General features: G+C 46.2%; 1 protein-coding gene across 7 annotated transcripts in view; it reads right to left on the reverse strand.

The window, feature by feature from the left end:
* Positions 1–23354, reverse strand: part of ZMAT4 (zinc finger matrin-type 4) — a 198937-nt gene extending 175583 nt beyond the window's left edge. For 3 of the 7 annotated variants that reach the window (XR_003997244.1, XR_003997247.1, XM_030538581.1), the window contains exon 1: positions 23238–23354. The gene's annotated coding sequence lies outside the window, so the exon portion shown is untranslated. Of the gene's footprint in view, positions 1–22094; positions 22145–22925; positions 23054–23237 lie in introns of all 7 variants that reach the window. The other 4 variants (XR_003997245.1, XR_003997249.1, XR_003997246.1 and 1 more) reach the window with 3 other exon arrangements.
* Positions 23355–26257: the final 2903 nt, after the last annotated feature.

A 26257-nucleotide genomic window follows, 5' to 3' on the forward strand; every position in this document is an offset into this window, starting at 1 on the left:
CCTTGCTTAGAATTATAATCAAATACTGTTATCCTCAAATAGAGAGAAAAGGTCAAATCCTGCGTGTTCTGTTCAGGCAATCAATGGCACTGGAATCAGGTCGAGTACATTAGGAAGCAGGATCTGGCCCACAGCATGAACCATGTCAATGACAGCCCACTGGGAATTTCTCTCTCCTCCCACCCTGGAGAGAGCAGATTATTGCAGATCACAGTCACCCTTCTCATAGATTCATAGATTTTAGGACTGGAAGGGACCTCGAGAGGTCATTGAGTTCAGTCCCCTGCTCTCATGGCAGGACCAAATACTGTCTAGACCATCCCAGATAGACATTTATCTAACCTACTCTTAAATATCTCCAGAGATGGAGATTCCACAACCTCCCTAGGTAGTTTATTCCAGTGTTTAACCACCCTGACATTTTCCTAATGTTCAACCTAAACCTCCCTTGCTACAGTTTAAGTCTATTGCTTCTTGTTCTATCCTTAGAGGCTAAGGTGAACAAGTTTTCTCCCTCCTCCTGATGACACCCTTTTAGATACCTGAAAACTGCTATCATGTCCCCTCTCAGTCTTCTCTTTTCCAAACTAAACAAACCCAATTCTTTCACCCTTCCTTCGTAGGTCATGTTCTCAAGATCTTTAATCATTCTTGTTGCTCTTCTCTGGACCCTCTCCAATCTCTCCACATCTTTCTTGAAATGCGGTGGCCAGAACTGGACAAAATACTCCAGTTTCAGAGGGGTAGCCGTGTTAGTCTGGATCTGTAAACCGCATCTGCTCTAACCCCTCAGACAGAGACCAACACCTACAAAATCTCCACCAAGCATTCTCAAAACTACAATACCCACACGAGGAAATAAGGAAACAGATCAACAGAGCCAGACGTGTACTCAGAAGCCTCCTACTGCAAGACAAACCCAAGAAAGAAACCAACAGGACTCCACTGGCCATCACATACAGTCCCCAGCTAAAACCTCTCCAACGCATCATCAGGGATCTACAATCCATCCTGGAGAATGATCCTACACTTTCACAGGCCTTGGGTGGCAGGCCAGTCCTCGCTCACAAGCAACCTGCCAACCTGAAACATATTCTCACCAGTAACCGCACACCGCACTTTAATAACTCTAGCTCAGGAACCAATCCATGCAACAAACCTCGATGCCAACTCTGCCCACATATCTACACCAGCAACACCATCACAGGACCTAACCAGATCAGCCACACCATCACCGGTTCATTCACCTGCACGTCTACCAATGTAATATACGCCATCATATGCCAGCAATGGCCCTCTGCTATGTACATCGGCCAAACTGGACAGTCACTATGGAAAAGGATAAACGGACACAAATCAGATATTAGGAATGGCAATATACAAAAACCTATAGGAGAACACTTCAACCTCCCTGGCCACACTATAGCAGACCTTAAGGTGGCCATCCTGCAGCAAAAAAACTTCAGGACCAGACTTCAAAGAGAAACTGCTGAGCTTCAGTTCATCTGCAAATTTGACACCATCAGCTCAGGATTAAACAAAGACTGTGAATGGCTTGCCAATTACAAAACCAGTTTCTCCTCCCTTGGTTTTCACACCTAAACTGCTAGAACAGGGCCTCATCCTCCCTGATTGAACTGCCTCATTATCTCTAGCTTGCCTGCATATATATACCTGCCCCTGGAACTTTCCACTACATGCATCTGATGAAGTGGGTATTCACCCACGAAAGCTCATGCTCCAAAACGGCTGTGTCTATAAGGTGCCACAGGATTCTTTAATACTCCAGTTGAGTCCTAACCAGCGCAGAGTAGAGCGGAAGAATGACTTCTCATGTCTTGCTCATAATGCACCTGTTAATGCATCCCAGAATCACATTTGCTTTTTTTGCAACAGCATCACATTGTTGACTCATATTTAGCTTGTGGTCCACTATAACCCCTAGATCCCTTTCTGCTGTACTCCTTCCTAGACAGTCTCTTCCCATTCTGTATCTCAGTGCATCGAGATTCCCTCTTGTCCCTTTTCACAAGGATCAGAACAATTCCGCTCCCACTTCTCTACTAGGAGGCAGTTTGAGATGCTGACAGAGTGTGCAGGGGCTCTGGCCCCATTCCCCAGCTAGTCAGAACAGTATAGGACAGGTAACTTTCCCAGCCTTCACTACACAGCAGAACCTTAGAGATTATAGCTGAAATTTTCATAGCTGGGTAAAAGGTTTAGAGAAAGAACCCTCCATTACCACTACTGCTGTGCACCTAAATCTCCTAGTCAGCTTTGAGCATCTCAGTCTTTGTTCTTTTAATATAATTCCATGTGCTGACTTCACATGGTCTAAAAGGGGTCAGCAGATTTCACTAAACCTTTCTGTTATCATGTAATCTGTATATTAGTCTCATCAGCAACAGCAGGCAACAAGGTGCTTTCCCACAAAGCACAAGGCACTTACAACCCAGCATCCCTTTCTTTCCAAACATTGTCCCTTGATTATTGCTCTCTTTAAAAATCACTAATTTTTATTTCCTGCATCTGTGGGTCAGAGAGGCAGTAGTTGTCTTATGTGCTTAGAGCTGAGGATCCTGGATTCTATTCCACCGCTGCCATGATTGATGGGTGCACTTCAGCAAGGCACACGTTTTTTCCATGCTTGTTTCCCTAGGATAACACCACCATCCTTCCCCCCTCCCAGTGGATGGGTCGGAGTCTAGTTCATTAATTCTTATTATGTTATTTGAGTTTCTCGGGTGAAGGGTGCTACCAAATGTTGTCATAAACAGATAGCTAAGGGTTAATGTCTCTTTCACCTGAAGCACCTGACCAGAGGACCAATCAGGAAACCGGATTTTTTCAACTCTGGGTGGAGGGAAGTTTGTGTCTGAGTCTTTGTTTTCTGTCTGCCTGCTTTCTCTGAGCTTTGGAGAAGTATTTCTGCTTTCTAATCTTCTGTTTCCAAGTTGTGAGTACCAAAGAGTTTGTTTCTTTTGTATTTACATGAATATAGTTGCTGGAGTGCTTTGAATTGTATTCTTTTTGAATAAGGCTGTTTATTCATATTTCTTTTAAGCAATTGACCCTGTATTTGTCACCTTAATACAGAGAGACCATTTGTATGTATTTTCTTTCTTTTTATATAAAGCTTTCTTTTAAGACCTGTTGGAGTTTTTTCTTTAGTGGGGAACTTCAGGGAATTGGGTCTGCAGCTCACCAGGGAATTGGTGGGAGGAAGAAGTCAGGGGGAAGTCTGATTTTGCATTCCCTCTGGGTGAAGAGGAAAGTGCTTTTGTTTCCAGGATTGGAATTACAGAGGGTGGACTCCTTCTGCTTAGATTCACGAAGGTTGCTTCTGTGTATCTCTCCAGGAGCACCTGGAGGGGGGAAGGGAAAAAGGATTATTTCCCTTTGTTGTGAGACTCAAGGGATTTGGGTCTTGGGGTCCCCAGGGAAGGTTTTTTCAGGGGGACCAGAGTGCCCCAAAACACTCTAATTTTTTGGGTGGTGGCAGCAAGTATCAGGTCCAAGCTGGTAACTAAGCTTGGAGGTTTTCATGCTAACCCCCATATTTTGGACGCTAAGGTCCAAATCTGGGACTAAGGTTATCTGACATGGTGTGCAGTGGTGAGATAGAATCCAGAAGCCAGTAGGAATATTATATTTTTCTTTTCTCTGCTAGGGGCTTTTTAGCAGAGAGGAACAGTTTGGTTTTAAAAAGGAACCAGAGAGAAAAAAAAATTTCTGCTCTCTCTGGCAAGTTTCTGGCTTGCATATTAAGCAAGGAACCATTAAGCTGTGACAAAAGAGTCTTTTGTGACACAATAGCACTCCCATTAGGAGGCAAATACCAGCACTATATACATGCAAATAAAGTGGTTTTTCTAGTTTACGCTAGAGGAAGAAAAGGAAATAAGCACTGTTGCTAGGCGGACTTCAGGAAACAACAGAGAACCTGCAGTTCTGAAGATAAACACCGGAGGGCATCCCAACACAAGAAAACAGGAACCATGTCTACCAAGACAAAAATGGTGGCCAAAGAACAAATCAAAGAAGCTGAACACAGGCGAGGACTGGAAAAAAGACTACAAGAGATGAAGCTAAGAGAAAGAGAAAGAGAGGCGGCCCACAGAAGGAAACAAGAAGAAGAAGACATGGCCCACCGCCGAGAAATGGAAAAACAACAAAAGGAAATGGAAAAACAACAAAAAGAAAATGAAGAGAAGGAAAAACAGAGAAAACATGAACTGGACTTAGTGCAAGCAGGGCTGCATGCGCCAGCCAATCCTAACAATCCTTCACCAATTATGATTCCACATCATAGGAAATTTCCCACCTACAAGGCAGGTGATGACACTGAGGCCTTCTTGGAAAATTTTGAAAGAACCTGTCTTGGGTACAGCATCCCTGAAGACCAGTACATGGTAGAATTGAGGCCACAGCTCAGTGGACCTTTAGCAGAGGTGGCAGCTGAAATGCCTAAGGAGAACATGAACAACTATAAACTTTTTCAAACCAAGGCCAGATACAGAATGGGGATAACCCCGGATCATGCCCGTCGGCGTTTCAGAACCCAAAAGTGGAAGCCAGATGTGTCATTTCCCAAACACGCCTACTACGTTGGGAAAAATTATGAGGCCTGGATATCAGGACACAATGTTAAAACCTTGGAAGAACTGCACCTCCTCATACAAATGGAGCAGTTCTTGGATGGTGTTCCTGAGGACATAACACGGTACATACAAGATGGAAAACCCAAAAATCTCGCTGAGGCGGGGGAGATTGGAGCCAGATGGATGGAAGTGGCAGAAAGCAAGAAAGCTACGGTCAAGGTGAACGAATACCTCAGGGGGCACACCGACCATAAACCCTACAACCGAGGACAGCCAAAGACCCCACATACAACCCAAGTCAAGCCACAGACGCCCTATTCGTCCACCTCACCAGTCTCCAGTAACTCACCACGGCCCACTGACCCATCAGATGGAAGATGCTTTAAGTGTAATGAACTGGGACATATCAAGGCCAACTGTCCCAAGAACACCATGTGAGTGCAATTCATTACACCACCATTACACCAAAGATCCCCAGGCCCGGATGCCTCTCAAATACCCTTGGAGCGAAGGGAAAATTTGAGAGTGGGCGGAAAGAAGGTTACTGCGTGGAGAGACATGGGGGCACAAGTGTCAGCTATCCACCAATCCTTTGTTGACCCCAAATTCATCAACCCAAAGGCCAAAGTTACAATTTACCCCTTCATGTCACAAGCTGTAGACTTGCCTACAGCTGAACTGCCTGTCCAGTACAAAGGCTACTCAGGAATGTGGACTTTTGCAGTCTATGACAATTATGCTATTCCCATGCTACTGGGGGAAGACTTGGCCAACCAGGTGAAGCGGGCCAAGAGAGTGGGAATGGTTACACGTAGCCAAACCAGGCAAGCTTCCAGACCCATTCCTGTTCCTGAGCCGTCCACAGAGGCCCCGTCTGTGTTACCAGAGACCCAGACAGAGGTAGTGGACCCGGATCCCATGCCAACCACTGATGCAGCCACAGCAGCTCCAGTCCCAGGCCCCGAACTGGAACAGCAACCAGCACCAGCCAGTGCAACCACATCTTCAAACTCAACGCCAGAGGGCGCCAGCGAGCCAGAACTGGCAGAAGCAACAGACAGCCATACCCAAAAGGCTCAGCCAGAGCCTGAAATAACCTCAGGTGCACCAGCGGAGAGCGGTTCACCAGCAACAGAAACAACCCCATCACCTACATCGCTTCTAGAGGAAGCGAGCCCAAGTCCACAGTCTGAGGAAGAACTGGTGACCCCAGCCTCAAGGGAACAGTTCCAGACTGAGCAGGAAGCAGATGACAGCCTTCAGAAAGCGTCGGCGGCGGCACGGAGCACCCCACCGCCTCTCAGCTCTTCTAATCGATCCTGGTTTGTTATAGACCAAGGACTTTTATACAAGGAGATTCTTTCTGGTGGACACCGGGAAGAATGGCAGCCGCAAAAACAGTTGGTGGTTCCAACTAAGTACCGGGGGAAGCTCTTAAGCTTAGCCCATGATCATCCCAGTGGCCATGCTGGGGTGAACAGAACCAAGGACCGGTTGGGGAAGTCCTTGCACTGGGAGGGGATGGGCAAGGACGTTGCCAAGTATGTCCGGTCTTGTGAGGTCTGCCAAAGAGTGGGAAAACCCCAAGACCAGGTCAAGGCCCCTCTCCAGCCACTCCCCATAATTGAGGTCCCATTTCAGCGAGTAGCTGTGGATATTCTGGGCCCTTTCCCAAAAAAGACGCCCAGAGGAAAGCAGTACGTACTGACTTTAGTGGACTTTGCTACCCGATGGCCGGAAGCAGTAGCTCTAGGCAACACCAGAGCTAACACTGTGTGACTGGCCCTAACAGACATCTTTGCCAGGGTAGGCTGGCCCTCCGACATCCTTACAGATTCAGGGTCTAATTTCCTGGCAGCGACCATGGAAAAACTGTGGGAAACACATGGGGTGAATCACTTGGTTGCCACCCCGTACCACCATCAAACCAATGGCCTGGTGGAAAGGTTCAATGGAACTTTGGGGGCCATGATACGAAAATTCATCAACGAATTCTCCTATAATTGGGACCTAGTGTTGCAGCAGTTGCTGTTTGCCTACAGGGCTGTACCACATCCAGTTTAGGGTTTTCACCATTTGAACTTGTGTATGGTCACGAGGTTAAGGGACCATTACAGTTGGTGAAGCAGCAATGGGAGGGGTTTACGCCTTCTCCAGGAACTAACATTCTGGACTTTGTAAGCAACCTACAAAGCACCCTCCGACACTCTTTAGCCCTTGTTAGAGAGAACCTAAAGGATGCTCAGGAAGAGCAAAAGGCCTGGTATGACAGACATGCCAAAGAACGTTCCTTCAAGGTAGGAGACCAGGTTATGGTCTTAAAGGCGCAACAGGCCCATAAGATGGAAGCATCATGGGAAGGGCCATTCACGGTCCAAGAGCACCTGGGAACTGTGAACTACCTCATAGCATTTCCCAATTCCTCACTAAAGCCCAGAGTGTACCATATTAATTCTCTCAAGCCTTTCTATTCCAGAGACTTACAGGTTTGTCAGTTTACAGTCCAGGGAGATGATGCTGAGTGGCCTGATGGTGTCTACTACAACGGGAAAAAAGACCGTGGCGTGGAAGAGGTGAACCTCTCAACCACCCTGGAACATCTGCAGCGGTGACAAATCAAGGAGCTGTGCACTAGCTTCGCCCCATTGTTCTCAGCCACCCCAGGACGGACTGAACGGGCATACCACTGCATTGACACAGGTAATGCTCACCCAATCAGAACCTCACCCTACCGGGTGTCTCCTCATGCCCAAGCTGCTATAGAACGGGAGATCCAAAACATGCTACAGATGGGTATAATCCGCTCATCTACCAGTGCATGGGCATCTCCAGTGGTTCTGGTACCCAAACCAGATGGGGAAATACGCTTTTGCATGGACTACCGTAAGCTAAATGCGGTAACTCGTCCGGACAACTATCCAATGCCACGTACCGATGAGCTATTGGAGAAGTTGGGACGTGCCCAGTTCATCTCTACCATAGACTTAACCAAGGGGTATTGGCAAGTACCGCTAGATGAACCTGCCAAGGAGAGGTCAGCATTCGTCACCCATGCAGGGGTGTATGAATTCAATGTCCTTCCTTTCGGCCTTCGAAATGCACCCGCCACCTTCCAGAGGCTGGTAGATGGTCTACTAGCTGGACTGGGAGAATTTGCAGTTGCCTACCTCGATAATGTGGCCATTTTTTCAGACTCCTGGCCCGAACACTTACTACACCTGGAAAAGGTCTTTGAGCGCATCAGGCAGGCTGGACTAACTGTTAAGGCCAAAAAGTGTCAAATAGGCCAAAACAGAGTAACTTACCTGGGCCACCAGGTGGGTCGAGGAACCATAAACCCCCTACAGGCCAAGGTGGATGCTATCCAAAAGTGGCCTGTCCCACGGTCCAAAAAGCAGGTCCAATCCTTCTTAGGCTTGGCCGGATACTACAGGCGATTTGTACCACACTACAGCCAAATCGCTGCCCCACTGACCGACCTGACCAAAAAGACCCAGCCAAATGCAGTTAAGTTGACTGATGAGTGTCAAAAAGCCTTTACCCAGCTTAAGGCAACGCTCATGTCTGACCCTGTGCTCAGGGCCCCGGATTTTGACAAGCCATTCCTAGTAACCACAGATGCATCTGAGCGTGGTATAGGAGCAGTGCTCATGCAGAAAGCAACAGATCACAACTTCCATCCTGTCGTGTTTCTCAGCAAGAAACTGTCTGAGAGGGAAAGTCACTGGTCAGTCAGTGAAAAGGAATGCTATGCCATTGTGTACGCCCTGGAAAAGCTACGCCCATATGTTTGGGACGAGGAGCTTCTAACAAAGTAGCTGATGCACTCTCCCGTGAGAGTTTCCCAGAATCCAGTAGTTGAACAGTGTTCTTAAAATGTAGAGGTCTGTTAGTTATATACTTAGTGGTATATGGAAAGGTGCATGTGTTGTATTAATCTGTTTATTTTAAAGTTCTAGGAGGAAATCGCCGCCAGTGAGCTTCCCCACTGTCTGCAATTTGCGGGGCGTGTCATAAACAGATAGCTAAGGGTTAATGTCTCTTTCACCTGAAGCACCTGACCAGAGGACCAATCAGGAAACCGGATTTTTTCAACTCTGGGTGGAGGGAAGTTTGTGTCTGAGTCTTTGTTTTCTGTCTGCCTGCTTTCTCTGAGCTTTGGAGAAGTATTTCTGCTTTCTAATCTTCTGTTTCCAAGTTGTGAGTACCAAAGAGTTTGTTTCTTTTGTATTTACATGAATATAGTTGCTGGAGTGCTTTGAATTGTATTCTTTTTGAATAAGGCTGTTTATTCATATTTCTTTTAAGCAATTGACCCTGTATTTGTCACCTTAATACAGAGAGACCATTTGTATGTATTTTCTTTCTTTTTATATAAAGCTTTCTTTTAAGACCTGTTGGAGATTTTTCTTTAGTGGGGAACTTCAGGGAATTGGGTCTGCAGCTCACCAGGGAACTGGTGGGAGGAAGAAGTCAGGGAGAAGTCTGATTTTGCATTCCCTCTGGGTGAAGAGGAAAGTGCTTTTGTTTCCAGGATTGGAATTACAGAGGGTGGACTCCTTCTGCTTAGATTCACGAAGGTTGCTTCTGTGTATCTCTCCAGGAGCACCTGGAGAGGGGAAGGGAAAAAGGATTATTTCCCTTTGTTGTGAGACTCAAGGGATTTGGGTCTTGGGGTCCCCAGGGAAGGTTTTTTCAGGGGGACCAGAGTGCCTCAAAACACTAATTTTTTGGGTGGTGGCAGCAAGTACCAGGTCCAAGCTGGTAACTAAGCTTGGAGGTTTTCATGCTAACCCCCATATTTTGGATGCTAAGGTCCAAATCTGGGACTAAGGTTATCTGACATTGTAAAGTATTAGACTTCCCTTGATAAGTTGTAAAATGCCCAGCACTATGCCCACACCATGTTGAGTGCCAAGTGTGCCCTTGAGAGGTCACCTTTGTGACACTAGAATTTCTTTACACAGTCTGATTTGGTTTATCATCATTTTACTCTTTCAGACATCCCTGCGAAAGTGCTTGAGGATAGTGGGAAGGGAATTAAAAACTAAAGGTACAGTAAGATACAGCATCTGTTTTCAACAGGTCACAGAGGGCTGTACTCACTCAGATGAGAGCAGGGGATCTTGGTTCTGTGGTTGAAAAAAAATTCTGAGAAGCCCTGAGATCTAGAATAGCACGTCCCTCCAAGTTATAATAAAACCCCAAACTAAGGAATTTCTCAAGTGCCATCGCATCTGCAGAACAAAAGTGTCTTTAATGTTTTAAGACTGAAATGGAATGACAAGGACAAGTGGCAAGGAGTAGCTGATGGTCACCCTCATGAGTTGACAACCATAGAGCAAACAACAAGAGAAGGAAGGGACTCAATTTAAAGCAACACCAAATAGAAGACTAGTAAAGTAGCCTCATAATGTCAAAGGCTATATCATTAATTGACATTACTCAGTTTCCTCTACAGGAAGAGAGATGTTGCAAGAGCACCTGAGATGTCTTGTATATAGGTAAATAGTTAAGTTGCAAGCAGATGCTGCTCGAGAATACATAGCATAGTTACTGCCCAGGTTTTGCCTTGTAAGGCAAATAAACTTGTCAGCATTGTGCACTGTTTGCATGCAGCTCTCATCACAGAGCTCCCATATTCTGGAGCCCCACTGCAGGTGCATGCTCTGCTGCCAATGTAAGGCAGCCAGTGGTACCATGCAACAGTGGTTTGAGAATGAGTGCAAGGTCCAGTGAAGCGAGTAAATCAGCAGCAAGCGGGGCCTCTCAGAGAGCAGATTCCTAGACTGTTAAAGGCTTTAAAATGTCAGCACACTGGTTAGAATTGCAACAAAAATACCAGAAGATTAAAGAGAAAAAAAGGAAAAAAAACAGCCAAGAGAAATAACAGTTCCATCATCAACACAACTTGAAGCCCTGTTAGATTTGAGCTACAGCTGCCACATTGGAGAATTAGAATGATTAATTCTTGTTGTCATAATTAGCAGTACCATGCAGCATCTTTAGTGGCCAGAAATAATGTCATAAAATTGTCTAATTGCTTGATATTTTCCAATAGTCAGATCTACAATAACTAACTTTATGCCTTTGTAGGCCTATTTTGGAAACGGCTGCCATTTCTTCATTCTCCATTGTGACAAGGTGAAGGGTTAGGAGAGTTCACAACCATATGTCAGTTTTAGACCAGGGGATCATTTTGGTTAAGTGAAGTTTGTTATCCATGACAGTTCAAGTTCCCAATTGTGTTACTTCCTAAGAAAATCCCTGAGCCAGTGGGAAATGCTTTTGCAGCATCCACAACTAGATCAAAATCTTCTTCTAAGATGCAAACTAAATGCAAGCATTGCTTTCATTATATGAGAGAAAAAGATATCTCTGGGAGAAGTTACAAGATGTGGCTTACAAACTTCAAAGACTTGGACTTGCTGAATATTGTCCATCACAATGTTTTCTGACAGAAAATTAAGTAAAACTGTGGACACCTTATGGAAGACCTCTGCTCAATGTGCAGTGAGGTTGTATTAAAACTTTTTTTAAAAAAGTGCAAACAAGATGTCAGGCTGCATAAGGAATTAAGATGGATAATACAGAGAATCTTATAATGCCATTATATAAGCCAACTGGGTGGCCTTTTGGGAATACTGTGTGCAGTATTGTTCACCCTGCCTCAAAAAAGATATTGCAGAAATGAGGAGCAGGGGGGTCAGTGGAAGGCAGCAAGAATGATTAGGGCATGGGAAAAGTCTTACATGAAGAGAGATTGAAAAGATTGGGATTGTTTACCTCAGAAAGAAGATAAATACGCGGAGACATGACTGATAAAAGTATTTAAAAGAATGAATGGGATAGAGAAGGGAGATTGGGGGCTCCCTCAGAACACAAGAATAAGGGACAATTCAGTGAAATTGTCAGTTTTGAGTTTGCCACCTCTTAAAAGAATTCTTTTTTACCCGAAGTGTAATTAAACATTGGAACTCACTGCCACATTATGTTTGTTGAGGCCAAGAACCAGCCAGATTTAAAGAGGGACTGGATATTTATATGGGAAACACAAATATGCAGAGTTAAAAGAGTTGATGCTAACATAAAATTTATAAAGGAGATAAAACCAGGTATTTTCAGACTCAAAACTAGACTAACCACTGGGGATAAGACTTTGATGCAGAGCAGGTTAATGCACATCTGTGCACTGCCATTTTCCTCTGATATTGCTGGGGCTGGCCAGAGAGAGGACACTGGAATAGATGGATCTGGGTTTTGACCTTATATGGCATTTCCCATATTCCATAACTGGACAATGGAGCTCTCTCCACCATAAAATATTTCAAAGTACACACACACACACAATCTCCTATTTTAGTTGATCCTCCAACATTGTCTCCCATTTGTTTTCACACACCAGAGAGCTATGCAGAACCCCTTAAAGCAGCCGGTCCTCAGAAAAGATTGCAAGTTAACATTAAACCTAATGCCGCCCGTGCCTGCTACGATCTCCCTCCCCTCAGTTCTCATTCACAGCGTCACACAGCCAGGCTGGCTGGTCAGGCTGCACCATTCTGAACATACTGCTCATCATACCAAGCTCCTTCAAAAAACCCTGTAAGTTTTTGTTTTGTTTACTAGTGCACAGTCTGTTCACATGTGCTTGGTATATTTCAAACGATAGAGGATTTGCAGCAGCCTATTCAGCGGGATTTTAATTGGTTAATTAATTTACTGCTTTAAAAGCAGTGGGTGGTAGTTTCCGTTCTATTTCTGGGGTTTCTGACAAGCTGCTCTTGGTGTAGAATATGCACTATTCAGAGCTTTTCCATTTTCTTTCATTTTAACATTGCAGAGCTGGGACTGCTGGGAGCCAGGAGACATTGCTGGTTTTTGCATCTGTTGTTGCATTTTTCAGGTTGTTTTCAAACATCCCAGTGTTGTGAAAAATCAGGACAGTGGGTGTGGGGGGAATAGGATCCTATATAAGAAAAAGACCCCAAAATCGGGACTGTCCCTATAAAATCGGGACATCTGGTCACCCTACTGTGTTGTCCTTTCCCACCAGCTGCAAAGTGTCCAGTGTTTTTGAGGGGCAAATCAGACTTTTGCAATAACTGGGAGCAGCAGCTTCTGCCAGTTGTTCCAGCAGAGCTCCCAGTTCAATAGGGATTTGCAGGCCTCAACCAATAGCTAGCCTTCAGTAATAGACATACTTTTAAAAGCAAACATCAGGGAGAGGGAGATGACACCTTCCCAGCTTCAAGTCTGATATAAACCAGAGTGGTTCATTCATTCTCCCCTCCATCCAGGAATCATTCCACCAATAAATGCTTATTGGCAAAAAGCAGGACCTGGCTTAACCACATTTGATGCCCCATTTCCCTATTAAGAAGTCAGACTAATCTATCTTTGCTTTGGAAAAAATAATTCTTTTAAAAAACCTAATATTTCTCTCTCTCTCTCTCTCTCTCTCTCTGCGCTTTTAAATTAGGTTCTTTAAAATCCTTTGTGAAGCCTCTTGTGTGGATTTCTAGACCTGCTCTCCGTTAGTTCACTGGCGAAATGGATTAAAACAAGTCCTTTGAAGTGTCGGCATTTGTGAACTGTTTGGAGACTGGCTCAGCTCCGCACTTCATCAAGTACTGGAGGGAGGATAACTGCCATTTCCCTCTTGATTTCCCTGTCATCTAGTCTTCTCCCTGCAGACTTAAGGTCATAATAAAGTTGGAGTCATACAGTACATCCCCTGGGTTTGAAATGCAGGCCTCTCTCAACTTCCACATTACATGACTGCCTTATATCTTTGCTGGGAGGGCTGCCTCAGGGCTTCCATGTATCCTGTAGATGTATACATACCCTGCAGCCATCATATCCTGTATGTGGATCCTGCACCATTTTACCACTTTGGTAGAAAGGCCTGGCTTGACAGCTCCTTTACTATCAGCACAAGGGCTATGCTGGGCAAGGGATGCACTAACAGAAGAGCTGGGGCTCCTGGATTGGTTCTCCACTCGTGAGGTAACTCCCTTCTCTTCATGTGCCATTATATAATGCTTGCATCTGTAATTTTCACTCCATGCATCTGAAGAAGTGGGGGTTTTTTACCCACGAAAGCTTATGCCCAAATAAATCTGTTAGCCGTTAAGATGCCACCGGACTCCTTGTTGTTTTTGTGGATTGAATGATGTGCCTTTGCTTATGCCTCAAAGCTCAGGGTTATCAAGCAGCATTCTCATAAATCAAGGCATTTCCCCAGCCTACATGAGGCATCAGTGATGTCTCATCTTTTGGAGGGAGCCAACCAGCATACGGACAAGGGTGATCCAGTGGATATAGTGTACTTGGACTTTGGGAAAGCCTTTGACAAGGTCCCTCACCAAAGGCTCTTAAGCAAAGCAAGCCATCACAGGATAAGAGGGAAGGTCCTCTCATGGATCAGGAACTGGTTAAAAGATGGTGTCACTTAATCATGAAAATGAAGGACCAATGACATTGAATAGGACTAAGCACAGAATGGTGATAGGCTTCCCACACTCAGCTCTGCCCACTCACTTGAGTCTGGATATGTGACATTTCTGGATCTCTTGAGCAGGACAGTCAGTTCCTTTGAATGCAGGGATTATCTTTACGGTGTGTACTTAGACTGTGCCTGGCACAACAGGGATGTGGCCTCTAGGGCCTGCTGAAATAAAACCAACACGTGTGTAACATTGTCAAAGGTGCCAGGCTCCTAAATGACTTCAGTGCCTTTGAAAATGTTCACCAATGTTTAGCTGCGTAGCAGGATTAATGATATGTATCCACTAGGAACTAGCCTTTGAGCAACAGACATGGAAGATAAATTGTGGTATTTGCACCCAGGTCTCGCAAAGTTTGGATATTTCTGAACCCCCCTGTGACACTCTATACCTTGTAGGAGCCTCCTGTAAGCCCCATATTCCTCATCTATATATAACTGTGATACTGCAAATAAAGCATGCCATGTGAGGTATCAGGGGAAAGGTTATGATCTGCTGAAAACCACTGTTCCATATAAATATGTATATCATTAATCAATAGGAAGTTATGAGAATATGTTGTATGGTTGTCACTAAAATATGCTGTGAGTTGGGGAATCTCCCAGATATTAGATCCCCAGACACAAGGACAAGGGAGCTAATCAACACCCGGGCAGGTGTCAAACAACCACCAACAGCCATTGTCCAGCAAGGGAGCTACAATTCAATAACTCACTTGCACAAGGCCACACCTGGGGAATTGCTCAACCTTGCCTCCCCCAGTCATGCCTGGACTTGTGTTCTCCAAGCACATGGGACTAAGGGTATAAAACAGAACACAGGGGTCCCGTGCTTGGCCTTTTCTCTTCCCCGCACCTATGCTGCAAGCAAAAAGGATGCTCAGAAGACTGGTGATTTCAACAGAGGAGAGTGGCCCAGGTTTAAGGGAGATACCTGTATATTAAGGACGGTAAAATCCAGTGGGGTGAGAACATTGCTTAATCTAAATACTGTCTAGTGTGATAAGAGTTATAGTTTAGACTGCAAATTTACATTTTATTTTATTTTTTGGTAACCACTCTGACTTTTTGCCTATCACTTATAATCACTTAAAATCTATAAACTTGTTTTACTGTTTATCTTTACCAGTGAGTTTGCGCGAAGTGTCTGGTAAATCTGCTAGCTTTACAAAGGCTGGTGTATATCCACTTTCCATTGATGCAGTGGTATACCAATTAATAAACGTGCATTGCTCAAGCAAGGGTCGTGAGCAGTGCAAGATGGCATATTCTTAGGGTGCAAGGCTGGGAGCTGGGGGGATTTGGCTGGTGCCTTTCTCTGAGATTCATGAGTACCTCTGGGAGCTCCACACGTGGTTGTACTGAGTGATAACAGCACCTGGGGCGTTTGATTCTTGCCACTAGTAAGGCATTGTGAGAGAAAATCCAGAATAGGGAGTAAAGAGAGCACAACGGTCCCAGAGTCCCAGGCTGCACCCGAGGGTCCTGTCACACACACACACACACACACACACACACACACACACAGCCTGTCACACACACCCCCTTAAGCTCTAACATACAGGAGTGCTGGCCAGGAGTCAATGACTGGAGCCTGAGCTGGCAGGAAACCAATTGCATTTTAATGGAGCTAGGCCGCTTTACATAGGAAAGGATCTGGCTTTGACACTGGATGTGTTTCCTGGTTCCAGTCACATGACCTGGCGTCAGGTAAACGTGGCTGTACTAAGGCAGCAATCAGCACTTATTGTCTCTATGCCACTCAGTCCCCAGGTCTTTATAGCAGGCTGTCAGGACTATACTTAGCTCCCCAGACCCTGTGTGTCACACAGCCACCGCTGGAAACACAGACTTTCTATGGCACTGATCCTGCAGTGCACCGTGTGAGCAGACCCCTGTGCCCCTGCAAAGATCAGAGCAAAACACTGGTGCTGGCTATCACGTACCCTGAGCGCCACACCGTGCGTACGAATTTGCATGCACTCTACACGGAAAGCACAAGAGCCAAACCAGCTGAGCCTGCTTCTTCTCCTGCCAGCACATGAAGCTTTTACAAGATGTTAATATTACACAACAGGCAAATGTTAATATCAAGAATATTCCTCTCCAACCATCTCTAGTTAATGAAACAAAACAAACCATCTGGTAAAATGCAACCATTACAGTAAAAACAGCAACAAATTAAACACCAGTACAATTAGGGAGAGATTAGGCATCGCTCCTCTGGGAGCATTTCAGAGCCCAAGGTCTTTCTCAAAATTTGATCATTCCCAGCAACTTTATTTCCTTCTAATTAATAAATGGGTAAGTAAACGGCGTGGTTCCTAGAAGGGAGATGGCTCCCCCGGTCCTCTCTGAACAAGAGCTTTCCATCTGTGTTCAATAACACAGAAGGGCAGAGCTGCTGGCAGGTAGAAGCGTGCACACCTTCAACTCAGAGAAATCCCACTGTCAGCAGAATGAATGGCAAAGGCTGCGAAAACAGAAGTTCCTGCACGAGCATCTGTTACAAGGTGACCGAAGGGGGAAGGCATCTCGTGCTAACATGCAAGAGCCTAATAAAAAGAAGGTCAAGGGGTGACGTGATCACAGTCTGCAAGTCCCTACATGGGGAACAAATATTCAATAATGGGCTTTTCAGAAACCAGTGTGACACGATCCAAGGGCTGGAAACTGAAGCTAGACAAATTCAGCGTAAATTTTTAACAATGAGAGTAATTAACCATGGGAACAATTTACCAAGGGCTGTGGTGGATTCTCCATCACTAGACATTTTAAACTCAAGACTGGCTGTTTTTCTGACCAATCTGCTCTAGGAATTACTGTGGGGAAGCTCCAATGGCCCATGCAGACAGACCAGCTACAATGTCTGCTCTTTCTAACCTGCCTTTCCTTGAGCAGGTGAAATACTTTGATCAGAGGCTGGCTCTCCTGGACCAGCAGCCACGTATGAGTGAGGACAGAGCAGCTTTAGTGGCCAAGTTAATTAAGCAAGGGCCATTTGGAGCTAACCCCATTGGCCAAGGCTTGACCACCCACCCAGGGAAGCTCTGCCTGGGAGAGGAGGGACCAGAATAAGCCTCACTGAACTGAGGGTGACTGGCCTAACAAGCTAGACAAGCATTGCCAAAAAAGCAGAGCCTGTCAGGGCAGCTCTGACCCACCAACAGCGAGGACCTACCCTGAGCTGGAGGAGTGACCCCTGTGACTGTTTGTCATTACTGTCCATTGTGCATCCAGAGGCAGGTTCCCACATAGCACAATGTTGTTTCTGCTCCCCTCCTCTCTGAGGGCCCTTGCAGTATTCGTGTTCATCAGCACAATCTGGGAGGCAGAGTGCCGACATCACCAGCTGGGCCTGAGGCTGCCTGGCCTCCACTCCTGAGTGACCATGTGCAGGGAACACATTGATTATGGAGTCAGATTCCTGCATTCAACATCACCCTTGGAAAACCAGCTCTACTCCAGTCTTAAAGATGCTAAAACAAACTTGCCTCTCCCAGGTGGCACAGACAGGAAGCAACAAGTCTCCTTCCAGGTGGATATAGTCTGAGCTCGTGTTACAGCTCAGAAAAGTAACGACAGTGTGGTACCCAGCCACACGCTCTGAAGATGTCCCATCACCACTGCTTGTGCAGCCAGGTAATGCTCAATGCTTTGGTACAATCACACGTTCTAACCTCATGAAACTCACTTCCCTCTTATTGAAATCCTACTGTTAGGCCTTGATTCAGGAAAGCACTTAAGCACATGCTTCACTTTAAGCATGTGCTTAATTCCCCTTGACTTCAGTTTGCTTATATATATATGCTTAAAGTTAAGCACCTGCTCAAGTGCTCTTCTGGTTTGTGACCATAATGCAGAAACCCATTATAGAAAGACATCTAAGCAGGGTAAGGGTTGGCAGGCCCAGCAGGTCTTTGGGAACAAGTGCTTGCTCCCATTTTATACCAGAATCCCTAGTACTCAACCAGTGCTAGACTGGTGCAGGATGTTTCCAGGTGTGTTCAGCTCCAAGAGGTACATTTCAGGACTGCTGCCTGGCACAGATGCCCTTGGTCACTGGAGCTGTCTCCACGTTGAGAATAACTGCAGACAAAATCACTTTGTGCGATCGAGGGTGAGAACATGTCGAGTGCTCTCCTGATCTCAGGATCGTTTCTCTGACATGTGACCTGCATGGCCGGTGCATTTTGTTACTGCACGATGTCTGGAAATACTGGTTCAAGACCTCCTAAAGTCCTCTCTCGCCACAAACTAGCTGCATGCTTCCATTACAGCAGCATGCAGCCCTTTGAATAGGGAGAATCTGGTTTGTAGCCTCCAAAAGCCATCTGAGGCCATGGCTACACTTACAGCTGTACAGCGCTGGGAGTTACAGCTGTCTTCGTACAACTGTGTAGGGAAAGCGCTGCAGTGTGGCCATGCTGACAGCTACCAGCGCTGCAGTATGGCCACATTTGCAGTATTTGCAGCGCTTTTGGGAGTGGTGCATTATGGGCAGCTAGCCCAGCATTCAAGTGGCTGCAACGTGCTTTTCAAAAGAGCAGGGTGGGGTGGAGTGTGACAGGGAGCGTGGGGGGAGACAGAGAGAGTGGATTTTTGGAGCTGACACTGTGTCAGCTCCCTGCCTTGCAAGTTCTAAGGACTGGAAGATACACAGCACTAACCTTCAATCACTTTAAAAGTTTCGACCCCTTCCCCCACCCCTCTCTTATTCACTAAATGCAAATAGCCTTCCGACCAGATAAGCAGCTGCTCCAAAACAGACTCCCCTCTCCCCCCCCACCGTGTTGCTTCTCTCCTCAAGCAAACTGTGAACATTCCAAAGAAATTCCCTTGCCTGCCTCTGCTTGAGCAAACGAGCTGTGTTTATTTTTTAGATAAGCAGCTCCGGGAGCCCGGAGTTCACAGCAAAACAGCAGAGTGGCTGAACAGGCATTCTGGGATACCTCCAAATACCTGGGAGGCCAATTACAGCGCTTTTGGTGGCCACACTTGTGGAGCAGCGCTGCATCACCAGTGCTGCAATCCTTATACCCCAGGCAGAGCAGGAGTACAGCCAGCGCTGCAGCCAGGGAGATGCAGCGCTGTATGTGCCTTGCAAGTGCGGACGGTGAGTAAGCTGCAGCACTGTAAAGCCACCACCAGCGCTGCAACTCTCCAGTGTAGCCAAGCCCTGAATCCCACTGAGCTCGCTGGAGCACCAAGGAGATGCCCTGAAAAGCCCTAGAGAAAACTTAAATGAAGAGGACAAAGATACTAAGTTACATGGAGCCAAAGCATCTCCTGAGTTGCTCGACCAAAAGTCCTGGCATGTGGCTGGGTCCTCTTCAACTTCCCTTAGTGGATGATAAAGGATAAAAAGGAATAAAATAAATATTCAGATCAGAGAAAAAGATTCTCTACCCCAGGTGAGAAAACTTCAGCCTTCTGTTTGTTATGCTGCGGCCTTTCCTTTCAGTAATCTGCATGCCTGTTAATCAATGTGCCCAGCTACTGCACCTGTCAGCAAAGGGGGTCTTCACACTTTGCAAATATCAATTAAGACTCCATCCCCTCCACCACCACCACCACCACCCCCCCAATTAGGTAGCACCCTGTGTAGAACTATACCCATTATACAGAGTGGGAAATTGAGACACTGCAAGTTAGGACCACAGTCTTCAAACTTGACTAGTTCTAGTCAGGCCTCTAAATCCTTAATTAGGCTCACAGTAACTGGGCTGATTTTCACAGGTGCTGAGCACTCATGACACTGCTGGATTTCAGGCCTTATTTTTATTTAGCTCAGTGGTTTGAGCATTGGCCTGCTAAACCCAGGGTTGTGAGTTCAATACTTGAGGGGGCCATTTAGGGATTTGGGGATTGGCCCTGCTTTGAGCAGGGGGTTGGACTAGATGATCTCCTGAGGTCCCTTCCAACCCTAATAATCTATGATTCTATTCAGAGCCTGCAATGGGGTTTCCACTCACCACCAGGGCACCTCCTTGTGTCTAGGTTTGGGAAAGTGGCTTTCACAACACCAGGTGCCCCTTTCTGCTGTCTGCTTCCTCTGCTACCGTCTCTCTTCAGGGAACTTGGCTTTATAGTGCTGGCCCAGCCCTTCCCCAGCTGGGCTTCACACTCAGTTAACCTTGGCCTTCTCTCAGGTGACTCAAGGTGCCCATTTGGCCACTCGGGCCCTCATTAATTCTGCCAGGGCTCTGTGGGGTGCACAGCCCATCACAGAGTTTAACTATCAGAGTTTTGGTACCGAATGTTGGACACCCAAATGTGACAGTCTGGGACATCATGACCACAGAAAAAAAATAGAACCCAGGAGTCCCAATTCCCTAACCCCTGGACCATACACACTGTCCTCTATAACCTCAAAAGAACTTCTGGCCAGTTTAAATTAAATACCCTGCCTTCCTGGAGTCCTCCTGACCCTGGAAGTATTTAATAATGGAAACAAAACCTAATTAGAAATTAATGGCCTACAAAAGGCTCCAGTTTGCTTGTTACACAAGGACAAACCTTTAAAAAAAATTATGTCTATGATGATCATCTACATTTGGCCACTGCACTTTGGTTGGGGGGAGGGGGTAGTTTAAATCAGCCAGAGTCCTGCAGGCAGGGATAACAAGTTCACAGAGAGATTGGTAATGGGTACAGAGGAATGAGGGGCCATTAATCATTCCAGGTGAATCTCTGGGGCCAGCAGGCAGGATGGAAGCAGTTTAGCATAACACAGGGCTGTAAAACCATCCTGAGAGAACACTGGTGGTGGTGGTAGGATGCTACATCAGCACGGTCCATCAGGCTGGGCCAATTCCATTACAAGCTGGAAGCAGCAAACTGCACCCGGTCCCAGGAAGTATTAGTAACACTCCTGTTTATAGTCAACTCAGCTCTCTTCTCAGGAGGGCTAATCAACAGAGCACAACCAGCAACAAATAAACAGGATCAGGAGAAGTTATCAGGACTAGTCGTCTGTCCCATGGGGCAGACAAGTGCTAGGAGGGGAGCACGCTGTGTTCAGTACACTGGTGAGACTGTACCCACCACACTGTGTCGTATCCGGCCCCTTTGTTAATCCGGAGTCCAGGGGGAAGGCCAGAAATGACCTAGGGGTGGGATGGTTTGAGTTGAGGAAATATTCGACATAACTATGTCCATAGCTAAGACAAATGACTGCTGATTTGGAGGAAGGTGTGTGCAGAGGTGCGGTGCAAATGTCTGAGCAGGAGGGACTGAAAGGCAAGTAGGACTGATCACATGAGACTAAGAGGAGGGAAATACAAGTCTGATTACCAGGACCAGCTCCCTGATGGTGAGAGAGCTCAGACTGCAGGGGTGTCTCTCAAGGGAAGTGGTGGAAGCCCTGCTGCCTGGAACACCGAACACAGATCTGGTACATGCACTGCAGGGACTGCTTAAGGGGATAGCTTTCCAGCTCGGCTTTCTCTGACCCTGCCCTGCTATTTACTATTTTTAACAATGATTTATTGTTTTTACTATTTCCAATAAAATGAGGGAGAGATCCATTTTTCACTTTCAGAGGCTCCTCTCTTCCCCTTCCCCCATCCCCTTGCTATAGAGAATGAGTCATTGTCTACGAACATTTTTCAAAACAGCTCTTCTAAAATTCTGTATCAAATCACAAGCATTTCTAGTCCACGAGCCTTAGGATGCTGTTGATCTGCTGCATGAAAACGAAGAGCCTTAAAGCAGGAATCCTTCTGCTTGGCATAAATCTTTTACCCGACTGTACCTTGTCTAACAACTCATTTAGTGCCCATCAAGTGGGGACACAGGGAGCCTGTGAGCTCATTATGTGCTTTAAAGCCCTGTTTGTGTCTGGAATTGTATTTCAGGGCTGGCTGTTTTGTTTTGCGGACAGATAACACGTGTTCATGGGAGAGTCAGCTGCATAGTCACACACAGAAAGGGCAAACTGCAGATTTTTAACTGCCACAGCGCAGCTTTACAAAACACGCTCCTACCTGACCCCATGCGCTATGTCACTCCAGCATCAGAGGAAGGGGGCACCGACCTGTGGGTAAGGTTGAGAACACATTTACACTCAGGGGATGACTGGCCATGGATCAGGTCAGGTATTTTCATTCAGTGGAGACAGATCACCAACAATTTCAATGTCTCATCAGAATTAAATGTTTTGCTCAGCCTGAACCACTGATAACCCAGCTTGTACTATCCAAGGATTTGGCTTTTGTTTCATACTCTCACATACAGATTAATACGGTGAAATGTGTGTGGTCAGCCCCAATGAGCCATTAATTCCGCTCACTTCCACTAGCATGACAACCTGTAAAGACCTGGAGTTGCTTTCACAAGACTGGTCTTTGCAACCTGGGCTGCTGTGATGAGTTTGGTCAGAGCTGCCACATAGAAAGGCGGCTCTAATCTTTATAGGAACGATGGGATTTCTAGAAATGTGCCTTCACTTTATCGAACCAGCACCAGGTTGGAAAGTTTTCCAGACATGCCTGCAATGGGGAGAACTAAGTTATTTTCCTACAGGTACCAGCACTGGCTTTCAAGACTCACGGCCCTTGGAACGTAACTTCCCGTGGTGTTTGGGTCAACCTAGAGGAGTCAATCTGGTGAAAGCCTCTGCAGCTCGTAGGCTGGTCTGACTCTGAGTCCTTTGAAGCCTTCGGCCCCGATTAACCAACAAAATGCAATGCTTATTAACAATACCAGGGGAAGTATTTTAAAGGCTGACAGGGAGAAGTGGGGTGGGTAATACTGATAACGTATTCTGGTCCCCTGCCACCCCCTCCTGCAGGTATGATGGCATATGTACTACTTACACACACCTGGCACAGAATCCTCAGTAGTCCAATGGCTGGTTCAAGAATCCTTGCCCCATTTATACACACACACACCCCTTGCAGCTCTCCATGCAATGGATACCGTGGCACAGGTACACACAAGGACCCTGAAATAACAGCAATATAAACAAACCTGGTTCCTGAGCCTGAGAAGTTTATGAAACCATCTTCTTCCCTTCACATAAACAAACATTCTGCTATTAAACAGCTCTGATTTCCCTATAAACTTTTCTAACAACAAGCTAGCCAGATTTAAACAACAAGCAAAACAAGAAGGGATGCAGGCAGTACCTTTCTATTGCTGGCTGGGCTGGCGCTAGAGGATAACAGAGCTGTTCCAGTGATGCTGCTGAGACAGAAGCACTCTGGAGTTAACGATTACAGCTTTCCCCGCTCTGCGACCAGATCTTTCAGCAGCCCAGACCCACTGTGCTGGAAATGCACTTAGTAATTATCTGCAAGAGACCAGGATCCGCCCCCACAGCTCTGATTGGTCCTCTGGCCCTGTGCAAGTCTGCATTGGTTTCAGTCAATCTACTATTATCCAGAGCCTCAAAAGAACTGAATTCTATGTCCCACGGATAAGGGGTATTGGAGTGAGCATGACGGGGAGGGGGAGGGGAGAACAGACTGACTTGCACAGAGCAGAGACTAAGTCAAAAGCACCTTGAAATTATATTTCTTATGGTGTTAGTAAAAGGATGTATGAGTCTGATTTAAAGGGTACAGACTGGGATGGGTATCATAGAATTATACAAGTCTAGACCTGGAAGGGATCTGGAGAGGTTGTCTAGTCCCATCCCCGGCACTCATGGCAGGACTACATATTATCTAGACCATCCCTGACAGGTGTTTGTCTAACCTGCTCTTAACCACCCTGCCAGTTCAGGTAGTTATCAAAGTGCTAAGCCATCCAGTGCTTAACCACCCTGACAGTTAGGGTAGTTATCAAAGTCTGGGAAAGGAGGAGCAGACTTACTTCCAGCTGCAGACATAACAGATGACGCACTTATTCTGATAAATGGAGTTTACTGTAGAAAGCAGGTCTTACATCCCAGCAGCACCCAGCTGCAAGCCAGGTCAGGGCCCCATTGTGCTAAGCACATACAGTAAGTGACAGTCCCTACCCCGAAGAGCCTCCAGTCTAATAGACACAAATGTGGCCCAACTGGCAGGGGGAGAGACAGGAGAACAAAAGTAATGGGATGTGCTCCATTCTTTGCCAGGTGGGAGCAGCAATCGCAATTCATTACATGCCCAGCCATCACCAGCTGGCTGCTTACCAGATGCGTCCTTGCTGCAGCGAGGTTTGAGGGGTTTCTTGAAAGATAGGGTGGTGGCTTTATGGATCATACACACACACAAATCAGTCACAGGCTATGTTGTTATAATAACTGCAATGTACAAGGTTGTCTAAAGGCTGTTCACATATGGTGTATATCTACATTATACACTCACACTATGCATATAAACAGAAAAAGAAAAAATACTGGTACACTGAAAATAACCCTACTACAGCCTACGACGGACGCTATTAGTAATGGGAGGAGTCTGTCGTGGCACCCCTGGGTCCTGCGCTTCCCAATTCTAGGAGGACAGTCGCCACTCAAGGAGCTCACACCCCAAGACAGAGGAAGGGAGGACAATTGCAGGCTATTTAAATACAAGACAATGTGACTCACTGTAGGCATCATGGCAGAAGTGGGTCACTCTGGGCAGCATGCAGGCTGCCTGGACAAGTTTAGGGAGCTCAGACCATGCCTAGGGGGCCGTGTGGAAGAAGACAGAGCTGGTTGTGCAATAAGCTGACAAACAGGTGCACCAGGCAGGGAGCACTGGCAGGACAATGGACACTTGAAGCTTGATGGAGGATGGATAGGTAGGGTGGTGCAGAGTTCTGCTGAACTTGCTCAGGGTGAGGTTATCAATATGCCATTGCACACGTGTGCACCACTGGGCAAACAACAGAACAGGTTAAACAGAAAAAAAAATAGCATCTGAGAGCAATTAAAAATTTGTTAAAGGAAAAACATTTTTGTCATCTAAGTCCAGAAATGAGGGCAGCATGACACTATGGCACAATCCAGTGATTGTACACAAATTCCTGAACTCGAGTGCTTACAACACAGCTCTAGAGTAAGAAAAGAGAACTCCCATTTGTCATTTCCCTGCCTTAATGCTCTCATGTTATTAGGGCTATTTGAACGAGATGAAATCAAGGACATGCCATGCCCCTCCACCAGCTCAAAACCCCAAATGTGCATCAGGATGGGACAGAATCATTGTCACACACACCCCCAAGAGAAGCTGAGGAGAGAGATTCGCTTCGGGAACGTCTCCTAAACTTCAGCTGTTCATGTGATGCTTTGCTGGACCAATCGGTTTGGAAACGGGGATCGGTATCTCTCCACTCAGGATTTCCCAGCTCTAGCTAGGCTGGCATACTCGGACCAGAGCCTTCACAGGGGGGAATTTGGCATTTCCTCTACCATGTGAATCCAGGGCAGGCAGAGAGCTATAAAACCGGAAAGCAACAAAAGGTGACAGGGACTTTTACAGACCTTGGCAACAGCTTTAGAGTCACTCTGCATTTACTGTCACAGTTTGGGCCAGGTCTTTGTTTACTTGGACTGGTTGACCCTGCCCCATGAGCCCTGTTATTCCTTGCTCCAGAATCTCAGGGATATGCTGGCTCAGGGAGTCCAGGCTAGGAAGCCTTTTCCAATCTTGTCCTCACTTACAACTATTTCACATTTGGGGACAATGTATACCTTCAAGTCAATGGCACTGCTATGGGTACCCGCATGACCCCACCGTATGCCAACATTTTTATGGCTGACTTAGAAGGCAACGCTTCCTCAGCTCTCATCTCTTAACACCCCTACTCTACTTGCACTACACTGATGACATCTTCATCATCTGGACCCATGGAAAAAAAGCCCATGAGGAATTCCACCATGATTTCAACAATTTCCATCTCACCATCAACCTCATCCTGAACCAGTCCACTTCTTGGACACTACAGTGCTAATAAGCGATGGTCACATAAACACCACCCTATACCAGAAACCTACTGACCGCTATACTTACCTACATGCCTCCAGCGTTCATCCAGACCACATCACACGATCCATTGTCTACAGCCAAGCTCTAAGCTACAACCGCATTTGCTCCAACTCCTCAGACAGAGACAAACACCTACAAGATCTCTATCAAGCGTTCTTACAACTACAATATCCACCCGCTGTAGTGAAGAAACAGATTGACAGAGCTATAAGAGTACCCAGAAGTCACCTACTACAGGACAGGCC

This window comes from Gopherus evgoodei, chromosome 19 (assembly GCF_007399415.2).
Source record: "Gopherus evgoodei ecotype Sinaloan lineage chromosome 19, rGopEvg1_v1.p, whole genome shotgun sequence".
NCBI classification, from domain to species: Eukaryota; Metazoa; Chordata; order Testudines; family Testudinidae; genus Gopherus; species Gopherus evgoodei.